The following is a 22,452-nucleotide window of genomic DNA, read 5'->3' as shown; positions in this document are numbered from 1 at the left end:
ACACAAACACAAAATTCAAGCTTTCGCAACAAACTGTTGCCTCATCAGGAAAGAGGGAAGGAGAGGGAAAGACGAAAGGATGTGGGTTTTAAGAGAGAGGGTAAGGAGTCATTCCAATCCCGGGAGCGGAAAGACTTACCTAAGGTAAGGTTTGACATCGTCACTGGAAATGTGAACTAATTTACATGTGTAAATGTCCAACTGTTGCCAGTGATCAGATTACAGTCGTTTTCAACGAAAGGAATTCTAAACAGGAAACAAAATGGCTTCATACATCGAAAATACTGCTGAGCTTAAACTTTTTTAAACATGCACATTAGAAAACATAAATATTCCCCTCTTGCAACTGAAAGGAGAAACTTCATAAGATAAAAAAAATTTTATTTGATAAAACAACTATCTCTCTTTTGTTTCTTCTTCTGTCCTCAACCCCCTCCCCCAACGGGTACAATCGCGAGATATTTCATTAACATTCAGTGCTCCTCACCCCATAGTCAACCAAGATACCTAAAGAAGAGCACCAATATGTTCACAGTTTCTTGGAAAAGCAACCCGGTACAAACGTAACTTCCTCAGATTTACAAATAAGGCAAAGAAGCACGAATTCTGTTGCTGCTGGACCGTGAAGTTGTTTTTGTATGTCAATCCTTAAAACAGGTGGAAATTTAAGCTCAGGAATACACTATTTGTTAAGAAGTGTAAGGAACTGCACAATTAATTGATTGCAGAAATCCCTCAGAACAATGCGTGTTGGTCAGCTACCGCCAATAGTTTCACATTTTCCTGTGTCAGAGAGGGAGACACCACCATTATGAGTATGCCTGCAACAGACCTGGCGTTCGCCGTGCCTAGCTGACGTGACGTCACAAACAAGCGAAAATCGTCTTCCAGCATACGCGTCAAATTTCGTCACAGGCCTTATGAAGCAGGGGATTGGAAGTCAGCGACTTGTGCACTGCTGCCACGTAATTGAGGCTTCCGCAAAAATTCAGACACCCATAATTCTCTCTTCCTTCGCTGCTTTGCTTTCTGCATTACTCGCAGCGCACCTGATGTACACAGCTGGATATCACTGTTCTTCAACGCGACTATTTCACTACGGTAGCATTCTGTCGGATGTCTGTGTATGCGAATTTAGTGCCAAAGAAGCAGAAATGTGCCGTTTGCTTGTGTTCGCTCGCTCATTACTCGTTCGACAGTGCTGTGTTTCACTCGTCTTGCGTAAAAGCTTGTTCGTAAGTACAGGCGAATTGCAGTGAACGCTATCATTATTCTGTGAACTGGTCCTTCGCCTGTGTTTTTGCTCCGATGTACAGGCACTGCAGAGCAGACTGTAACAAGAGACGGAGGTGAAAGAATCGCCATGATTTTCCCGGCAGCGTACCGTACTGACATCTGTCGGCGACGCCAAGCAACAGTGCCAGCAATCGAGTACCCTTATTCGGTGTCGCCACAAAAAGCTTAGTATGAAACGAGTAGAAGACACAAAAGTCTCCTTTGGTAACAAGTTGGTGTAGCCGCCCATGTTTGATTATTTGCGAAGAGAATTCTTCATGCTCGGCAACACTTGTGGTGATGTGTTCGTTAAGAAATCAAAAGACGCTCTATATAGTATCATCAATATTCATCATAATATTTACGTGAATTTTTGGAAGGCTTGTATAATATGATGCGAGCCATCACACTAGAGAGAAGTTAGATTGGTACATGTTACTGTTTCGAAACAATTCAATCTAAAATGTAATGTTTTGTTACGCTGTTACGAAACAATTTGTGTTTTGTAATCGAATAGACCTATAGATTTTATCATCTTGAATGTCTACTGTATAAGTATGTCCATATAAACACAAGTGAGGTGCGAGAGCGCGAATAATATCGCAGAAAGTATGAAACTTTCTCTTACAAGGGAACCTCCCCATCGCACACCCCCTCAGATTTTGTTATAAGTTGGCACAGTGGATAGGCCTTGAAAAACTGGACACAGATCAGTCGAGAAAACAGGAAGAAGATGTGTGGAACTACGAAGAAAATAAGCAAAATATACGAACTGAGTAGTCCATGCGCAACATAAGCAACATTGAGGATATTGTGAGCTCAGGAGCGCCGTGGTCCCGTGGTTAGCGTGAGCAGCTCCGGAGTGAGAGGTCCTTGGTTCAAGTCTTCCCTTCGAATGAAAAATTTATTTACTTTCTTTATTTTCGCGAAGTTATGATCTGTCCGTTCGTTCATTGACGTCTCTGTTCACTGTAATAAGTTTAGTGTCTGTGTTTTGCGACCGCACCGCAGAACGGTGCGATTAGTAGACGAAAGGACGTGCCTATCTAATGGGAACCGAAAACATTTGATCGCAAGGTCATAGGTCAACTGATTCCTCCACAGGAAAACACGTCTGATATATTCTATACGACACTGGTGACAGATAATAATTGTCTGAAAATAAAAAATTTAACTCTTCTCTTAAGGGAAGACTTGAACCGAGGACCTCTCGTTCCACAGCTACTCACGCTAACCATGAGACCCCGGCGTTCCTGAGCTCGCACTTTACTTGATGTTGCCTATCTTGCACATGGACTACTCAGTTTGTATATTTTGCTTATTTTTTTCATAGTTCCACACAACTTGTTCCTGTTTTCTCGAATGATCTGTGTTCAGTTTTTCAAGGGCTATCCACTGTGCCAATTTATAACTAAATCTGAGGGGGCTGCGATGGGGAGGTTCCCTTGTGAGGAAATTTAGAGAAACAGCATTTGAGGCTGACTGCAGTACAGTTTTATTGCTGCCAACTTAGATTTCGTGGAAAGACCACAAATATAAGAGAGATTAGTGCGCGTACAGAGGCGTATGGGCAGTCATTTTTCCCTCGTTCTGTTTGGGAGTGGAGCAGGGAGCGAAGATGCTAGTTGTGGTACGAGGTACCCTCCGCCACGCACCGTATGGTGGGTTGCGGAGTATGTATGTAGATGTAGAAGTTCATTTGCATTTTTTGAGGCAAAGGAAGTGCTGAAGTCGTTTCTTCAACTTCCTTAGGGTAGCACAATACACTACACAGCTTGTCATTGTGCCATGAGGTAGGACATCAAATGGAATAACTCCTTCAGTGTCCTAGAAGGCTGTCACCATAACTTTACTGGCGGAGGGTGCTGCATTGAATTTTCTCTTTGGAGAACAGGTGGTGTGGCACCACTGTGTGGATTGCCGTTTTGTGTCCAGTTGAATGTGGTGAACCCATATTTCATTGCCTGTGATGATGTTAAAAAACAACCTCGCGATCAGCCTTGTAATGTACGAGCAATTCCATATGGAGGGTCCTTTGTTGCTCTTTATGGTCTTCTGTTAGACAGCAAGAAACCCAGTGGGCACACTCCTCTGAGAACCCCAACTGGTGGAGGAGTACGTCAGCACTACCAACCTAGACATCCAGTTGTGCAGCGACGTGTCTGATAGTGATCAGTCGATCTCCTCGTATGAGTGTCCGCACATTCCGACAGTGCAGGAACCACAGATGTGTGTGGCTGTCTGGCACACGGGAGACGGGACGTTTGCGCGTCATTGTTGCGATGGTGACAGATGCCTCACTCGACGACTCGCCGTGTCTCTGTTCGCTGCTAGTCACCGGAGACATTTCCCGAGTGCCTGTGAACATCTGCAATCCTCTGGTTTTCATCAATAGTAACTTGATGTCAGCTCTCTGCTCAGACCGCCCCTCATTACAGACACCGTTTTGAAGACTATGTATAGTGCCACCACCTATCGGATCTTCGTGCAACTACAGGGGCTTCCAAAACAGTCAGCATTTTTTTCAACGACAATTGGCCAAGAAAGAAAGTGTTGCATTTTTTACTAAATCCCCCTTGTATAAAATACAGGTGGTGTGCCCAATAGCTTAATCCATAATACATTAAACATAATTTTAGGCCATAAAAATTAGCTATCTTAAAGATTCCATTTTCCAAACGTAATTTTCCATGAAATAGGAAAAATTGTTATGTTTCAAAAATGTGTTTATGAAAAAGCTAAACATCGCTATATTTTGTAAAATCAAAGACACTGTCATTTAATCATGGTGTATTTATTTTGTACACACTGTCATTTCTTCACGGCATATATCAAAATTATTTCTATTTTCCTAACTATATAAATATCTTTTGTTTACATCATGTTTCAGAAGTTTGTAATCATAAAAATGTAAATTCATTTAGATTTGTCTGTACTTTTATAAGTGGAAACTGCTCCATTTGTCAATTTGACTAAAAGAAGTTTCTCAGTGCTTTTGGAATGAAAATGTTTTAACTTATATTGGAGTTTAGTATGAAAAAGAACACTTCAGTAGACACTTATTGTGAGTTTTTCCCATACTGCTGTTAATAAACTAAGCAGTTAGTATTTTGTTTGCTTTGTATGAAGCATGTGGATACACTCATTCTAGTACATGAACGATTTAATTTTTTAATGTTGTAATGAATAAGCATGTGGAATAAATCTTGTGCAATGGTAGTGTGACGGATTTTCACTTTCTTATTTAAGACCCAGTAACTCCAATCTATCCCTAGAGAGAATACAATAAACCTGAATCGAGGACAGCTGCAAAATGTGTACATTGTTACTTTATTCATCGAACTTTAATTTAATGTTGGCACTGTCCCAACAGGCCAGACATGTACATATCAGTGATAAATGTCAGAAGAAATAAAAAAAACTGGAATTAGCCTAGAAAGGATCTACAATCAGAGTTCATGTTTTGGACCTGATAAAATTTGTGGGAATGCTCACTACATTTTGTCTGTTGTGGCAAATTCTGATTTTTATATATAGCATACCAAGAATTTATTCCAAACTCCAAACAATTGCCTCTCAGGTCAGCTGCAGGTCACATTGTACAGGGACTGGACAAGGATTTGTGAAATGCGTGTGCAAAAATAAATGCCAGAACCCTCAGATGTTTGTGTGTAAAAGGAAATGATATTTGGAATTCAAAACGTCATCACAGTTAACATTCAGTGTTATAGGAAAGTCTGTAGCTGTCATTCATGATTTAAATTGTGGAAAACTCCACCAGTTACAGTACTTATTTTTTTCACACTTAGCACAAAGTGTTTCGAGAATGTGTTCTCATTATAGTTCATTTATATGAATATTTTTGATATATGCATATGATTTTTTGCATTGCAGGTGTATTTGAGGTAATACTACAGATGCAAAACTAGACAAAATGATGCGAATATTAGAAATGGCACTCTTGTTTGTCTACTGAGACATATTGTGCTGCCTCCATTGCACACAGTCACAAGTGCAAATCATCACTTACACTGTTTGTTTTACTAAACAAAACATACAATGATATTATGATACTATGGTTTCACAGAGAGTTTGTACATAGAGGTATTAGTGTTTTAGGATTACATTATGTAGCTATATATAGTTCAGTTATGAAATTTATTTTAGCACTACTAACTGCTGAATTATCCATTAAATTTTATACTTTGTGGAAATGCATATTTATGAAAATTAGTACAGTTATATGCACGAGAAAGAGTGACTCTCCAGTTTGTCATTGAAAATTTTTCTCATTGCCTTCTGTGGTGTACAAAAATTTTAAGCTGCTCCATTAAATATATTGTGATTTTTTTGAAAGTTGTGTATTATGTTCAGATATGCGTTTTCACTGCTGATTTTGTAAATTGGCTATATATGTTAACAGTTATATTCAAGGTATGTAATTTTAAGATTCTTGCCTGTTTGTCCTATGTAGTAGCTTGGAGGTTTTACTTGTGCTTTTCTTATATTCCTCAGTTGAGAATTTACCAGTTTTGTTGTTTAAGGTGCAGACTAATTTCTGTTGTTCATGGAGAAAGCTACTTTCATTTCCTCTATAAAGCTCTTACGTGGCAGTGGGACCACCAGAACACTTCAAAAATAATACAAAGTGAGTGGCAGGCCTGACAAGGTGAAACGTAGCAAGCACAACAGCATCTGAAGTAAATCAGTATTTGGATTTATAACAATATACAACCAACCAGCTGTTTTTATGCCATAACTGCAAATGTGGTGTGCAGGCTAATCTGATAGGTTTGCTTATCTTTCATTAATGAATACATCCTCATTGGTGAGACCTGCAGGACAACATAAGTTTTGTGTTCTCTAAAACACACCAAAACTTTTAGGAAAACTGGATGTATCTTTTACCCATGTGTGGATAACAGCTTTTGGTACTGTCCTTCATATCAGTGGTGTGTGAACTTGCGTTTGTGTACAAAAAATATCCTTTTTTTTGGTTGGTTCTCTGAATACAGGTTGCAGTATATAGTGAACATAGATCATGTTGGATTTCATGGGAATAAGTGATTCCAAGGACTGCAACACTTGTAAGTATTGTTGAATTTATGTGGTTACAGAGAAAATTGTATTTTATTGTAATTGTTTTCTGAATTCACTGTATCTTTATCTACAGTTTTTACCCAATGTTTGACAATGGGTAATAAAATAGAAGGCTGTCTAGTGCATCAAACAAGTTAGCTGTACAGATGTGCCAATAGCAGCAATGTCAGTTGGACTGATGCTCGTAGATGCCAAAGTTATATTGAAATGTGTGATATAATTACATTGAGTCTACATCACTATAACAGTATGTAGTAATGGTATTGGAATTATGTACATCTACATCTACATTTATACTCCGCAAGCCACCCAACGGTGTGTGGCGGAGGGCACTTTACATGCCACTGTCATTACCTCCCTTTTCTGTTCCACTCGTGTATGGTTCGCGGGAAGAACGACTGCTGGAAAGCCTCCGTGCGCGCTCAAATCTCTCTACTTTTACATTCGTGATCTCCTCGGGAGGTATAAGTAGGGGGAAGCAATATATTCGAGAACTCATCCCGAAGCGCACCCTCTCGAAACCTGGACAGCAAGCTACATCGCAATGCAGAGCGCCTGTCTTGCAGAGTCTGCCAATTGAGTTTGCTAAACATCTCCGTAATGCTGTCACGCTTACCAAATAATCCTGTGATGAAATGCGCCGCTCTTCTTTGGATCTTCTCTATCTCCTCCGTCAACTCGATCTGGTATGGATCCCACACTGATGAGCAATACTCAAGTATAGGTCAAAGAAGTGCAATTGTGTACAATTGTGAGATGGCTTTTCTTCAGTGCACTGTTTGTCTGACTCTTGTATCATTTGTATTCAGAGCAGTGATGTTGCACTGTTATCCGAAATCTGGATCTGCAGTAAAAAAGGTGATTGATTGATGCTGACTATGTTTCTATCCTGTGACACATATGTCAGAAGTAAGTTTGGTGGAGAGTGTTTTGAACAATCGTTCCTGTGACACTAATGGCATGTCACATTCGTGTTTCCACCTCGATGTAGCTGATGAGAATACTGAGAACTCAAATTGACTGTTCTGAGAGTTCACATAGGCTAATAAATGCAGTTGTGGCTCAATGTAGAAAAGGAATGAGCATATGTGGACCGAAGTTCCATCACAAAGAAGCTGCAGTAGCCACTCACATAACTGACATTAAGCGGCAATGTGTGAATGGCCAGTTGCTCTTTTATGCTCTTATAACAAGGCTTCAGTGTGAGCTAGTGCTGCTGACCCCCTAGTCTGCAACGAATGTGGCAGTGACTTCTCTACAAGGCCATTCCCAAGTCACCTAGTGAGTGGGTTAAAACTGATTCACATTCCAGGGCATACAACCAGTAAGATCATAGTCTTCAAAAATAAAATATTGGAGCAAATTATACATGTAAGATGTTAGATCACATAGGAATATAGCCACAATGTTTACCAAATATTTATTTCCATATGTGGAACAATTGTAAAGAAATTTCAGAAGGAAGCTGGGAAAGACACACAGCTGCAGATTTACAGGAGGAGACCACTTGAGCCGTGGTAGGGGAACAGGGGGGGGGGGGGGGGGAGGAGGGGGGGGGGGGAACTAATGGTAGCACCAAAATTTTTCTTTTAACAGGGTGGCTTTATTGGAGTGAACAGTTACACTAATACCCAATCTTTCAAATCAGATTTAGTTCTTTAAGGCAAGCAGCTGCAACTAGTCAAAACAACAAACACTTTTAATACAGTAGCAAAGGGCAAGTTGGGAAGACAATGAAATTTAAATAACAAGTCTCCACAAATATGGCTTCACAGGTAAGATTAAATTTATGATTGTTATTTTTTTTTCTGACATTGCAGCAGTAGGCAAGATAAAATTAGTTCAGTTAACAAAATTTAATTACACCAAAACACAAATACAAGTTAAAATTTAACACACATGACGACAACTGCCAGCTTACAATAGTTCAAAAGATAATTCAGTCTCATAGGTGCACAGATGTCATTACCAAGGGAAGTGTGTGAACCAACTCGAAACAACTAGAACACGGCATAGACCGAATTACAGATTCGGCAGTCTATGTAGAGAAGTCGGCAAGAAACGGTAAACGAGTCAGGAAACGATCACCGTTGCCCACATACACACTCGCACATGGGCACAGAGGAGCCAACCTTAAGCCAGGGAGATAGGACAGGCACGGTGCAAAAAAACAATTCGTCACAGGCCACACCGAACCACTGGACGGGAACTCCCAAAATACACTCACCTTAAACTTTACGTACAACCCCCGGGTGAGGAAACGGGAAATCGTACGGGCACAGGCCAGCAAAAACCCCAGAAGAACACACAGAATCCCATACATTCCAAAACATAATTTAATCAGTTATCCCCCAAAACCCCGGATCTTGGCACAAGCGAAATTACAGGCCACAGGATCCAAAGGCACTCTGCAGAAGAGTAAGGAGGGAAAAGGTTAAACAAAGTTCTGCAACGGCACAATAGAACGCCAAGAAAAACACCCTAAGTAAGGAATATCACCCCACAGAAAGCCGAGAAACACAAACACTGGGGTTTGCCCACATTTCTGATACAATCGTAACAATGAAGATAATCTTCTTCATCCGGCCACAGCACGCTGAAACACACAAACAGCACCAAACTTCCGAGGACAGGAAAGTACTCCCCTGTAAACCATATCCAGGAGCAGCACAGCCACAAGCTCCTGGCAAGGCACGGTCCAGGGAAATCGCCGCGAGAAAGATGATCCGGCACGAGTATTGTCACCCAGGCCTCAGCAAGGCGCAGCCAGGCAGGGCAGGAAGGCTGGTAATCAGACGTCATCTCCCACCACCGACCCGGGGAGCAGCAAGTAACACCAGCCCCGGCCAACGACAGTGCGGAGGGACCCACCTCCCGACACAAAAGGCAATGCTCGGACCCAAAGTTGACTGCCCGCGCACGTGCCACCGGGTAGAGATGGCACCACTTGCCGTCAGGAGGCTCCCCGCAACGGAGAAAGAAACACCACTCGGAAGCCCGACGATCGAGAATCGATTGGGAATACCACCGCCACGACACACCACTGAATACGGTAAAGTGTAGAAAAAGTCAGTGGGTTGCCCTTCCTGTTCTAAACCTCAGCCGTTTTCAAATTATATCTGTGGAGCCTCTTCCCACGGACAAGTGACCTCTGCGTGGGATTTGAACGAGACAAGTTGTACACCAGATCACTTGTAAACAGTTCTCTCTCTAACTCCTGTTAAGTAAACGTTCATTTTTATTCCTCTGTTCCACACATTATAAGCTGGTAATAGTTACCTGTATGATTCCATAAGCTTATACATTCACATCAGTGTATGCATTTACATCAGTACGTGCAAATCCTAAATTCCCATCATAGTAATTGTGTGTCGACAGTGACATAAACAGCGACAGCATTACATTTTGTCAGTCACTTCTTGTTCGACATAAAAACCGTGCCGATCTCAATGACTTCGACAGATAACTGACAGTTCTCAGTTGTGTCCCTGATATGTGCAAATCCTAAATTCCCATCATAGTAATTGTGTGTCGACAGTGACATAAACAGCGACAGCATTACATTTTGTCAGTCACTTCTTGTTCGACATAAAAACCGTGCCGATCTCAATGACTTCGACAGATAACTGACAGTTCTCAGTTGTGTCCCTGATGTGGGTGAAACTTTGCTCAGTGTGTTCATTTAAAGTTAATTGGCCAATGAAATAGTTCTATAAGGTAACTTTTATTTCCAGTATCAAAATTAAGTTACAAAAGATGATATAATTGTTGCATAAAATTGTTTGTTTTGTTTCAAATAGCGCAAGAGATAAATGGACACACACTCACATTTTGTGAAGAGTTGAATGACACAAAATTGGCAGCTACCAAAATACTGTAATTCATATCTTAATTGGAACTTCACCATTGTTGAACAGCATTTTCCATTAACAGAGGTACTCATCAGGTTCATGTACACTAATATTATTAGGCTGATTAGAGTTCCTGCTGCCCCAAGAAAATCATTTGGGACACAGTTGTCCTGGTTTCTAATTGAGAAAAAAAAATGAGTGGAATAATATTTCTCACTTAAGCATTTATGATAACAAATTTCCTAGTATAACATTATAGAAAACACACACACACACACACACACACACACACACACACACACACCAACTCAGCCAATGAACACACCTGTCAACTCCTATCCTTAATAAAAGTCCTCAATCTTTCCTCTCCCACATCCACACCGGCTGTTCAGACCATCATCTTACAGGCCAACTGCATATTAGAACAGCATGCCACCCTCCACCTCAAAAAACTATCCAATCTCCTGGTTTCCCACCTCTGGAAAGGCAAATCACTCACCCTTCACAACTTTTTCCAGCAAACCTCAACCTCCTCTCATTGCACACAGACCCAGTCTGTCCCATCTACTCAACCTCCCACTTCCAGCTCCATGCTTCGTGCGATCGTTGGATGCGATTTCTTGCGATGGACATCGAAAGTCCACCTCAAAAAACTATCCAATCTCCTGGTTTCCCACCTCTGGAAAGGCTAATCACTCACCCTTCACAACTTTTTCCAGCAAACCTCAACCTCCTCTCATTGCACACAGACCCAGTCTGTCCCATCTACTCAACCTCCCACTTCCAGCTCCATGCTTCGTGCGATCGTTGGATGCGATTTCTTGCGATGGACATCGAAAGTCCCATATGTACGTCAACATCCCCTGTTGTGGGATCAGAAAAACAAACACTGCCACGACAGAGGTCTGGTATGCCAAGCTTGGAATGAACTGTGTACGTACAAAAAATTAAAATAAATAACTACCAAAAATACTACAGACAAGAAACGCATAAACTTTGGTATATTATCATGTTTGAGTTACGTACAAATTTTATCATTTTAATAAAGAAATGATAGCCCCAGTAGTTACAGAATTCAATAAACGATTAATGAGGTAAATTTGCAATAATGGCAGTTGACAGGTTTTGAACACCTCTCCTCCGCTCCTCATCCTTCTTGAAGCTCCGCTGTTTGCTTCTGGAAGCATGCTTCAAAGCGCTGTTTTCGATTATGCCCTGGTAAAAACTCAACTGAAGGGAGATTTTGGGTCTACCTTTATCGATTAATATGATGTGAAAGAAGGAGATGCACTGAATAACAATGTCTTCGTGTTCTAAAGGAGTATTTTTTCTTTGAGAGAATATGCAACTTGCTCGTAAAAAATCCGAACGTGCGTTCCAGTAGCACTCTAGCCGCCGATAATTTCTTGTCAAATAATCTTTCTTCGTCACCTACAAGGGAACATCCCCATCGCACCCCTCTCAGATTTAGTTATAAGTTGGCACAGTGAATAGGCCTTGAAAAACTGAACACAGATCGATCGAGAAAACAGGAAGAAGTTGTGTGGAACTATGAAAAAATAAGCAAAATATACAAACTGGGTCGTCCATGCGTAAGATAGGCAATATGAGACGAGGAGCGCCGTGGTCCCGTGGTTAGTGTGAACAGCTGCGGAACGAGCGGTCTTCAGTTCAAATCTTCCCTTGACCGAGAATTTTAACTTTTTATTTTCAGTTTATGTGAAAAACTCTTATGCTTTCATCACTTTTTTTGGAGTGATTATTACATCCACAAGAAAACTTAAATCGGGCAAGGTAGAAGAATCTTTTTACCCATTCGCCAAGTGTACAAGTTAGGTGGGTCGACAACATATCCCTGTCATGTGACGCACATGCTGTCACCAGTGTCGTATAGAATATATCAGACGTGTTTTCCTGTCGAGGAATCGGTTGACCTATGACCTTGCGATCAAATGTTTTCGGTTCCCATTGGAGAGGCACGTCCTTTCGTAACTAATCACACGGTTTTGCGGTGCGGTCGCAAAACACAGACACTAAACTTATTACAGTGAACAGAGACGTCAATGAACGAACGTACTGATCATAACTTTGCGAAAATAAAGAAAGCAAAATCTTCGGTTGAGGGCAGATTTGAACCAAGGACCACTCGTTCCGCAGCTGTTCACACTAACCACGGGACCACGGCGCTCCTCGCCTCAAATTGCCCTTAATATTGCGTATCTTACGCATGGACGACCCAGTTTGTATATTTTGCTTATTTTTTCATAGTTCCACACAACTTCTTCCTGTTTTCTCGATTGATCTGTGTTCAGTTTTTCAAGGCCTATCCACTGTGCCAACTTATAACTAAATCTGAGGGGGGTGCGATGGGGATGTTCCCTTGTTAGTAACAACCCAGAAAATGGACTCATTAAATTATGCAAGTGAGCAATGGTTTCAGGCAGCCCTAATGGGGCTTTTACTGAAGTGCCCGGTAGTTTTTTCGGCGATGGCCAGTTTTGTGCAACGTTCTAAAAATTATTTTACAAGTCACTTGGACCAAATGTCTCGCCATCTACTGCTTGTTATAACCTGCACGTCAACTACTATTAATCTGCAGTTAGCGTCAGCTGTGACTAAAAAATTAATGGTTTAGGAGCAGAAAAGCATTTTACATTTAAATATGGTAGGAGAAACGATGTTGTTCGTTAGAAAGTTCACATAGTCACGATCCTTTACTGCCTACAAGTGAATACGCTGTTCCTTGGCGACATAACATGCCTGCGCATAGCAAAGCAGATTGCTTATCGCTAAATTTATTATTTCTATAAACTTCCCTGCCGACAGTAACGTGCCGAATACGAAAAAATTACTCCCGTATCTGCGCGAACGAGTTCGAATATCTTCTAGGGAGGGGTAGCCGCTCCCCCCCCCCCCCCCCCCCCCTGCCCATCACTGGGTACGACCGTGTCTCAATCTGCAAGTTATCCTAGAATATAGCCTGAAGAAAGGCAAATCTACAAAGTTGTAGGGTTGCTCTTGGGGGTGGGGGGAGGTGGGGGGGGGCCAAGGGACAAAAGAATTGTTATTTTCATATTTTTTAAAAATGTCGAAAAAGTGAATATTTTGGTGGGCCACTTGGCAACAGAATCAGGGATTGATTACACTATTATAATAACATACGTTGAGTCAATACTGACCCTACGACTTATCTTAGCAAACAGATTAAGGGAAGGCAAACCTACGTTTCTAGCATTTGTAGACTTACAGAAAGCTTTTGACAATGTTGACTGGAATACTCTCTTTCAAATTCTAAAGGCGGCAGGGGTAAAATACAGGGAGCGAAAAGCTGTTTACAATTTGTACAGAAACTAGATGGCAGTAACAAGAGCCGAGGGACATGAAAGGGAAGCAGTGGTTGGGAAGGGAGTGAGACAGGGTTGTAGCCTCTCCCCGATGTTATTCAATCTGTATATTGAGCAAGCAGTAAAGGAAACAAAACAAAAGTTCGGAGTAGGAATTAAAATCCATGGGGAAGACATTAAAACTTTGAGGTTCGCCGATGACATTGTAATTCTGTCAGAGACAGCAATGGACCCGGAAGAGCAGTTGAACGGAATGAACAGTGTCTTGAGAGGAGGGTATAAGATGAACATCAACAAAAGCAAAACGAGGATAATGGAATGAAGTCGAATTAAATCGGGTGATGCTGAGGATATTAGATTAGGAAATGAGACACTTAAAGTAGTAAATGAGTTTTGCTATTTAGGGAGCAAAATAACTAATGATGGTCGAAGTAGAGAGGATATAAAATGTAGACTGGCAATGGCATGGAAAGCGTCTCTGAAGAAAAAATTGTTAACATCGAGTATAGATTTAAATGTCAGGAAGTGTTTTCTGAAAGTATCTGCATGGAGTGTAGCCATGTATGGAAGTGAAACGTGGATGATAAATAGTTTGGACAAGAAGAGAATAGAAGCTTTCGACATGTGGTGCTACAGAAGAATGCTGAAGATTAGATGGGTAGATCACATAACTAATGAAGTATTGAATAGAACTGGGGAGAAGAGGAGCTTGTGGCACAACTTGACTAGAGGAAGGAATCGGTTGGTAGGACTTGTTCTGAGGCATCAAGGGATCACCAATTTAGTACTGGAGGGCAGCGTGGAGGGTACAAATCGTAGAGGGAGACCAAGAGATGAATACACTAACAGATTCAGAAGGATGTAGGTTGCAGCAGGTACTGGGACGTGAAGAAGCTTGCACAGTATAGAGTAGCATGGAGAGCTGCATCAAACCAGTCTCTGGACCACAACAACAACAATGTTGAGCATTAAATACCTGGTTGGATTATTTCGAACAAGAGCAGCAGATCGATTTATTTGAGTTCGTTCGGAAGAAACATTATCATTTCTGTGCATTTTTATAGTCGCGATGTAGTCATACCCGGAACAACAACTGTAAGAGACCAGAAGATTTATAGACATTAAAAGAAATGTAGCACTACACAATTAAAAATAAAAGCTGATTCAGAAATAATAGGAAAACGATAATGTTCCTTCTGCCTCATGCTGCATTCGGCCCATCACCGTGATCGTAATTTCTGGTGATGAACTAACACAAAATAATTAACATTCAAGTAAGTGAGGAGATGGAAATCATCAAGGTAAATTTACTAAAATAAGCACACTTATCTTTAACACACGTTTTTTAATGCTACGCACCTTTTCATATTGAATTACAATGGATGACCATTGTGGTTAAATACTTTATACGTAACAGTCAAAATGTCCTCTTGATGCTACCTGTTCGTAATCAGTTACAAGAAACTACATGTTTTCTGATTGTAAAAATAACATTTAGCATAATTACTGAATATTTTCACATAAAATATAAAATACCGACGCGTTACGCAGCAAGTCCGCGTTCACCTTTCATGGAATACAAACAGTATAAGGTGAGGCGCCCAATGCTTCATTTGTTTTGAAACAACAGAATTCTTTTTTGTATCATTAATCGATACAGGTACATAGGGATTTACAGGCACCGCGCAAGAACGGCAAAGATAAAGAGTAATAGATTCTGTCGCTGCTATGCGATGGTTCATTTCTTTTACTTTACAATTGTTCGCTAACTTAGGCCATCAGGCGTTTACTATTGAGCGTATATTAATGTTAGTGAGGCGAAAATTACTAATATTACAAGGTGCAGACAAACGAATGCGGGACAGCTGGAAAAAAAAGTCAGCGAATTGTTTTCCATTGGGTTGGTGCATAATTTCGTACCGTTCTTCCATAAGTTGAATATACACAACAGATACATATAAAAAAGCTTCTTCTGCACTGAAATTATTGGGCAGTTCGTTTCGTTCTTCAATTTTGAACGCACGTTTTCTTACTTCCGGCATGAATACACCGAACGCATCTTCAAATGTAATAATATGCTCTTCCAATTCCAATTCGTTTCATCTTCTTAAAAAGCACTTTGCTGCGGCCAAAAACTTTTACACCCCCTTTTGAATATTTATTTTCATTTTCAGAATACTCCTTAATTATTGGCTTAGGCACAATTACACAAGGTGAGACAACTGCCACTACCGACGTCGTTCTACGCAACTCGCAATGTTACAGCTGGCCTTCGTAAACGACGCGCGACATTCTTGTATTCTCTCGCTCGCTATGTGTCCTACAGAAAAGAATGAAGACAACCTTTCTGTATGAAACTTACGTAGTTACACTTTGTACTGGGGTACGTTTTCGCTCGAGGCGTTCGTAGCACTGCCTCCTATCGCTGTGCAAAAATTCCGACTACACGAACTATTCGAGATATTTGACCTTTTCTTGGTGTCGACTGATTGGGCTATTACACCATGAGCATAGTCGGCGATTTCGTAATCATTTTAAAGTTAAACGTAACGAAAGAAAAACGAATTTTGTAAACGTTGCACAAAAACTGATTACGTTGACAATTCGGTACAAATTCAGCCCTTACAAGCGAAGTAGTTTCTTGGTGTTGAGTGCTACTGACGAGGGATTTCAAATTGATTCTGTATTTGCAGATTTCCAGAAGGCTTTTGACACTGTACCTCACAAGCGGGTCAAGTTGCATGTTTATGGAATATCGTGTCAGCTATGCGACTAGATTAGTGATTTCCGATCAGAAAAGTAGTAACTGCCGGAAAGCCATCGAGTTACACATCAGCGGTTCCTAAGGTAGTGTTACAGGCCCTCTACTGATCCTTATCTGTATAAACCATTTATGGGAGTAACTGAGCAGGCGTCTTAGGCTGTTTGAAGATGATGCTGTCGTTTATCATCAAGTAAAGTCATCAGAAGATCAACACAAACTGCAAAAAGATATAGAAAAGATATCTGTACGGTGTGAAAATTGGCAGCTGAAATAATGAAATGTGTGAGGTCATTCACATGAGTGTTACTAATAGGAATCTGTTAAACTTAAGTTAGACGATAAATAAATCAAATCCAAAGGCCGTAAATTCAACTAAATACCTGTTGTTGTGATCTTCAGTCCAGAGACTGGTTTGATGCAGCTCTCCATGCTACCCTATCCTGTGCAAACTTCTTCATCTCCCAGTACCTACTGCAACCTACATCCTTCTGTATCTGTTTAGTGTGTTCATCTCTTGGTTTACCTCTACGATTTTTACCCTCTGCGCTGTCTTCCAATACTAAATTGGTGATTCCTCGATGGTTCAGAACATGCCCTACTAACCGATCCCTTCTCCTAGTCAAATTGTGCCACAAATTTCTCTTCTCCCCAATTCTATTGAATACTTCCTCATTAGTTATGTGATCTACCCATCTAATCTTCAACATTCTTCTGTAGCACCATGTTTCGAAAGCTTCTATTCTCTTCTTGTCCAAACTATTTATCGTCCATGTTTCACTTCCATAAATGGCTACACTCCATACAAATACTTTCAGAACGGCTTCCTGACGCTTAAATCTATATTCGATGTTCACAAATTTCTCTCCTTCAGAAACGCTTTCCTTGCCATAGCCAGTCTACATTTTATGTCCTCTCTACTTCGACCATCGTCAGTTATTTTACTCCCCAAATAGCAAAACTCCTTTACTACTTTAAGTGTCTCATTTCCTAATCTAATTCCCTCAGTATCACCCGACTTAATCCGGCTACATTCCATTATCCTCGTTTTGCTTTTGTTGATGTTCATCTTATATCCTCCTTTCAAGACACTGTCCATTCCGTTCAACTGCTCTTCCAAGTCCTTTGCTGTCTCTGACAGAATTACAATGTCATCGGCGAACCTCAAAGTTTTTATTTCTTCTCCATGGATTTTAATACCTACTCAGAATTTTTCTTTTGTTTCCTTTACTGCTTGCTCAATATACAGATTGAATAACATCGGGGAGAGGCTACAACCCTGTCTCACTCCCTTTCCAAGCACTGCTTCCCTTTCATGCCCCTCGACTCTTATAACTGCCATCTGGTTCCTGAACACATTGGAAACAGCCTTTCGCTCCTTTTATTTTACCCCAGATACCTCCAGAATTTGAAAGAAAGTGTCAAAAGCTTTCTCTAAGTCTACTAATGCTAGAAACGGAGGTTTGCCTTTTCTTAATCTGGCTTCTAAGAAGTCGTAGGGTCAGTATTGCCTCACGTGTTCCAATATTTCTACGGAATCCAAACTGATCTTCCCCGAGGTCAGCTTCTACCAGTTTTTCCATTCGTCTGTAAAGAACTCGCGTTAGCATTTTCCAGCTGTGACTTATTAAACTGATAGTTCGGTAATTTTCACATCTGTCAACACCTGCTTTCTTTGGGATTGGAATTGTTATGTTCTTCTTGAAGTCTTACGGTATTTCGCCTGTCTCATACATTTTGCTTACCAGATGGTAGAGTTTTGTCAGGACTGGCTCTCCCAAGGCTGTCAGTAGTTCTAATGGAATGTTGTCTACTCTCTGTCAAACTCTTCATGCAGTATCATATCTCCCATTTCATCTTCATCTATATCCTCTTCCATTTCCATAATATTGCCGTGAAGTACATCGCCCTTGTATAGACCCTCTATATACTCCTTCCATCTTTCTGCTTTCCCTTCTTTACTTAGAACTGGGTTTCGGTCTGAGCACTTGATATTCATACAAGTGGTTCTCTTTTCTCCAAAGGTCTCTTTAATTTTCCTGTAGGCATTATCTATCTTACCCCTAGTGAGATAACCCTCTACATCCTTACATGTGTCCTCTAGCCATGCCTGTTTAGCCATTTTGCAGTTCCTGTCGATCTCATTTTTGAGACGTTTGTATTCCTTTTTGCCTGCTTCATTTACTGCATTTTTTTATATTTTCTCCTTTCATCAATTAAATTCAATATTTCTTCTGTCACCCAAGGATTTCTACTTGCCCTCGTCTCTTTACCTACTTGATCCTCTGCTGCCTTCACTACTTAATCCCCCAAAGCTAGCCATTCTTCTTCTACTGTATTTCTTTCCCCCATTCTTGTCAATTGTTCCCTTATGCTCTCCATGAAACTCTGTACAACCTCTGGTGCTTTCAGTTTATCCAGGTCTCATCTCCTCAAATTCCCACCTTTTTGCAGTTTCTTCAGTTTTAATCTACAGTTCATAACCAATAGATCGTGGTCAGAGTCCACATCTGCCCCTAGAAATGTCTTACAATTTAAAACCTGGTTCCTAAATCTCTGTCTTACCATTATATAATCTATCTGAAACCTGTCAGTATCTCCAGGCTTCATAAACCTAAAGGCCGTAAATATCTAGGAATTGCAATTACGAAACTGAAGAGAACACATAGAAAATTCTGTGGGGAACGTGAACCAAAGACTACGTTTTATTGGCAGAACACTTAGGAGATAGGTCTACTAAGGAGACGGCCTACACTACGCTTGTCCGTCCTGTTTTGGAGTACTGCTGCGCGGTGTGGGATCCTTACCACATGGGATTACATCGAGAAAGTTTAACGCAGAGCAGCACGCCCTGTATTGTCGAGAAATGCCGAGAGATGTCACTGACGTGAAGTGGGGATGGTGGTGGACATAATTAAAAGAAAGCCCTTTTTCTTTGCGGCGGAATCTTCTCACGAAATTTCAGTCGCCAACTTTTGTCTTCCGAATGCGAAAATATTTTGTTGACGCCGACCTACATAGGGCGAAACGATCTCCACAATAATATAAGGGAAGCCAGAGCTCGCACCGAAAGATATGGGTGTTCGTTCTTTCCGCGCGCTATACGAGATTGGAGAAATAGAGAATTATTGTGAAGGTGGTTCGATGTATCCTCTGCCAGGCACTTAAATGTGATTTGCAGATATGTAGATATACATGTAGATGTATTCAGAGGGCCTGACGAATAATTGAATATAACCGTTAACTGTATGCTGTTGAAAGTTACAAAACTATCAGGTAAAATTTACACAAAGGTCTGGTTTTACCATCTGTAATGGCTCGACTAAGCCGGTAGCAGACAGTCTTATTCTTGCAGTGCAGTGTTATATTTGCGTATCACCTAACGTTTAGAATTTTCTTTTACGCACGTAAATTTACAGGGAATTTCTATAGAAACGTTTTGGGTACTTATTGTTCAGTATTACTACATCTACATCTACATACATACTCCGCAATCCACCATACGGTGCGTGGCGGAGGGTACCTCGCACCACAACTGGCGTCTTCTCTCCCTGTTCCACTCCCAAACAGAACGAGGGAAAAATGACTGCCTATATGGTTCTATACGAGTCCTAATCTCACTTATCTTATCTTTGTGGTCTTTCCGCGAAATGTAAGTTGGCGGCAGTAAAATTGTACTGCAGTCAGCCTCAAATGCTGGTTCTCTAAATTTCTTCTGTAGCGATTCACGAAAAGAACGCCTCCTTTCCTCTAGAGACTCCCACCCGAGTTCCTGACGCATTTCCGTAACACTCACGTGACGATCAAACCTACCAGTAACAAATCTAGCAGCCCGTCTCTGAATTGCTTCTATGTCCTCCCTCAATCCGACCTGATAGGGATCCCAAACGCTCGAGCAGTACTCAAGAATAGGTCGTATTAGTGTTTTATAAGCGGTCTCCTTTACAGATGAACCACATCTTCCCAAAGTTCTACCAATCAACCGAAGACGACTATCTGCCTTCCCCACAACTGCCATTACATGCTTGTCCCACTTCATATCGCTCTGCAGTGTTACGACCAAATATTTAATTGACGTGACTGTGTCAAGCGGTACACTACTAATGGACTATTCAAACATTACAGGATTCTTTTTCCTATTTATCTGCATTAATTTACATTTATCTATATTTAGAGTCAGCTGCCATTCTTTACACCAATCACAAATCCTGTCCAAGTCATCTTGTATCCTCCTACAGTCACTCAACGACGACACCTTCCCGTACACCACAGCATCATCAGCAAACAGCCGCACATTGCTATCCACCCTATCCAAAAGATCATTTATGTAGATAGAAAACAACAGCAGACCTACCACACTTCCCTGGGGCACTCCAGATGATACCCTCACCTCCGATGAACACTCACCATCGAGGACAACGTACTGGGTTCTATTACTTAAGAAGTCTTCGAGCCACTCACATACTTGGGAACCAATCCCATATGCTCGTACCTTAGCTAGGAGTCTGCAGTGGGGCACCGAGTCAAACGCTTTCCGGAAGTCAAGGAATATCGCATCCGTCTGATACCCTTCATCCACGGTTCGCAAGATATCGTGTGAAAAAAGAGCGAGTTGCGTTTCGCAAGAGCGATGCATGGACAGCAACTTCTCTGTCTCAAGGAAATTCATTCTATTTGAACTGAGAATATATCCGAGAATCCTGCAACAAACCGATGTTAAGGATATTGGTCTGTAATTTTGAAGATCCGTCCTTCTACCCTTCTTATATACAGGTGTCACGTGCGCTTTTTTCCAGTCGCTCGGGACTTTACGTTGGGCAAGAGATTCGCGATAAATGCAAGCTAAGTAAGGAGCCAATAGAGTAGAGTACTCTCTGTGAAACCGAATTGGAATCCCATCAGGACCTGGCGATTTATTTATTTTCAACCCATTCAGCTGCTTCACAACCCCAGGGATGTCTATCACTATGTCCTCCATACGGGAATCTGTACGAGACTCAGACGGCGGTATGTTTGTACGATCCTCCTGCGTGAAAGATTTCTCAAATGCTAAATTTAAAATTTCAGCTTTCGTTTTGCTGTCTTCCGTTGCCAGGCCAGACTGATCAGTGAGTGACCGGATGGAAGCCTTCGACCCGCTTACCGATTTTACGTTAGACCAGAATTTGCTTGGGTTTTCAGCAAGATCTTTTGCTAAGGTATGACGGTGGCAGTGGTTGAATGCTTCGCGCATCTCTCTTTTTACAGCAACACGAATCTCTACTAACTTCTTCCTGTCCTCATTCTCCCGATCTTTCTTGTACCGCGAGTGCAACTGCCTTTGCTTCCTGAGCATTCTGCGAATCGCGCTGTTAAACCACGGTGGGTCTTTTCCGTCTGTAGCCCACTTTTTCGACACATACTTGTCGAATGCGTGATTTACAATGTGTTTAAAATTTGCCCATAATTCTTCCACGTCCATCGTACTGGAAGCAAATGAAGTCGGTTCATTTACTAAGTGGGGTGCTAACAACTGCTTATCTGCTCTTTCTAGTAAGAATACTCTCCTAGCCTTCCTGACCGACTTTTTAACTTTCGTAACCATAGTCGTAATGACAAAATCGTTATCATTAATGCCTGTCTCAACACTGACACCGTCGATGAGGTCTGGTCTGTTCGTGGCTACCAGATCTAAAATATTTCCATTACGCGTTGGCTGTCGATTTAGATGCTCAAGACAGTTTTCGGATAATGTGTTCAAAAGTAATTTACACGACGGTTTGTTTGTACCACCTGTAATAAATCCATAGACATCCCAGTCTATACTAGGTAGGTTGAAGCCGCCTCCGACTGATATAGCATGATCCGGGTACTTCCGCGATACAGAATGTAGACTCCCTATGAATGATTCTAGAACTATGACGGTGGAACCTGGTGGCCGATAATAATACCCAACAATTGCCTGTCCTCATTCTCCCGATCTTTCTTGTACCGCTAGTGTTGTCTTTCTCGTAGCCCTGTTAAACGTGTCCAGATAACTTCAGAATCACACTCTACTTCGACCTCAGTAGACACAATATTTTTGTCAACTGCAATGAAGACACCACCTCCTACGGTGTCTAATCTGTCTTTCCGATACACT

Source organism: Schistocerca piceifrons, chromosome 11, assembly GCF_021461385.2.
Source record: "Schistocerca piceifrons isolate TAMUIC-IGC-003096 chromosome 11, iqSchPice1.1, whole genome shotgun sequence".
Lineage (NCBI taxonomy): Eukaryota > Metazoa > Arthropoda > Insecta > Orthoptera > Acrididae > Schistocerca > Schistocerca piceifrons.
This window is presented reverse-complemented; position numbering follows the sequence as displayed.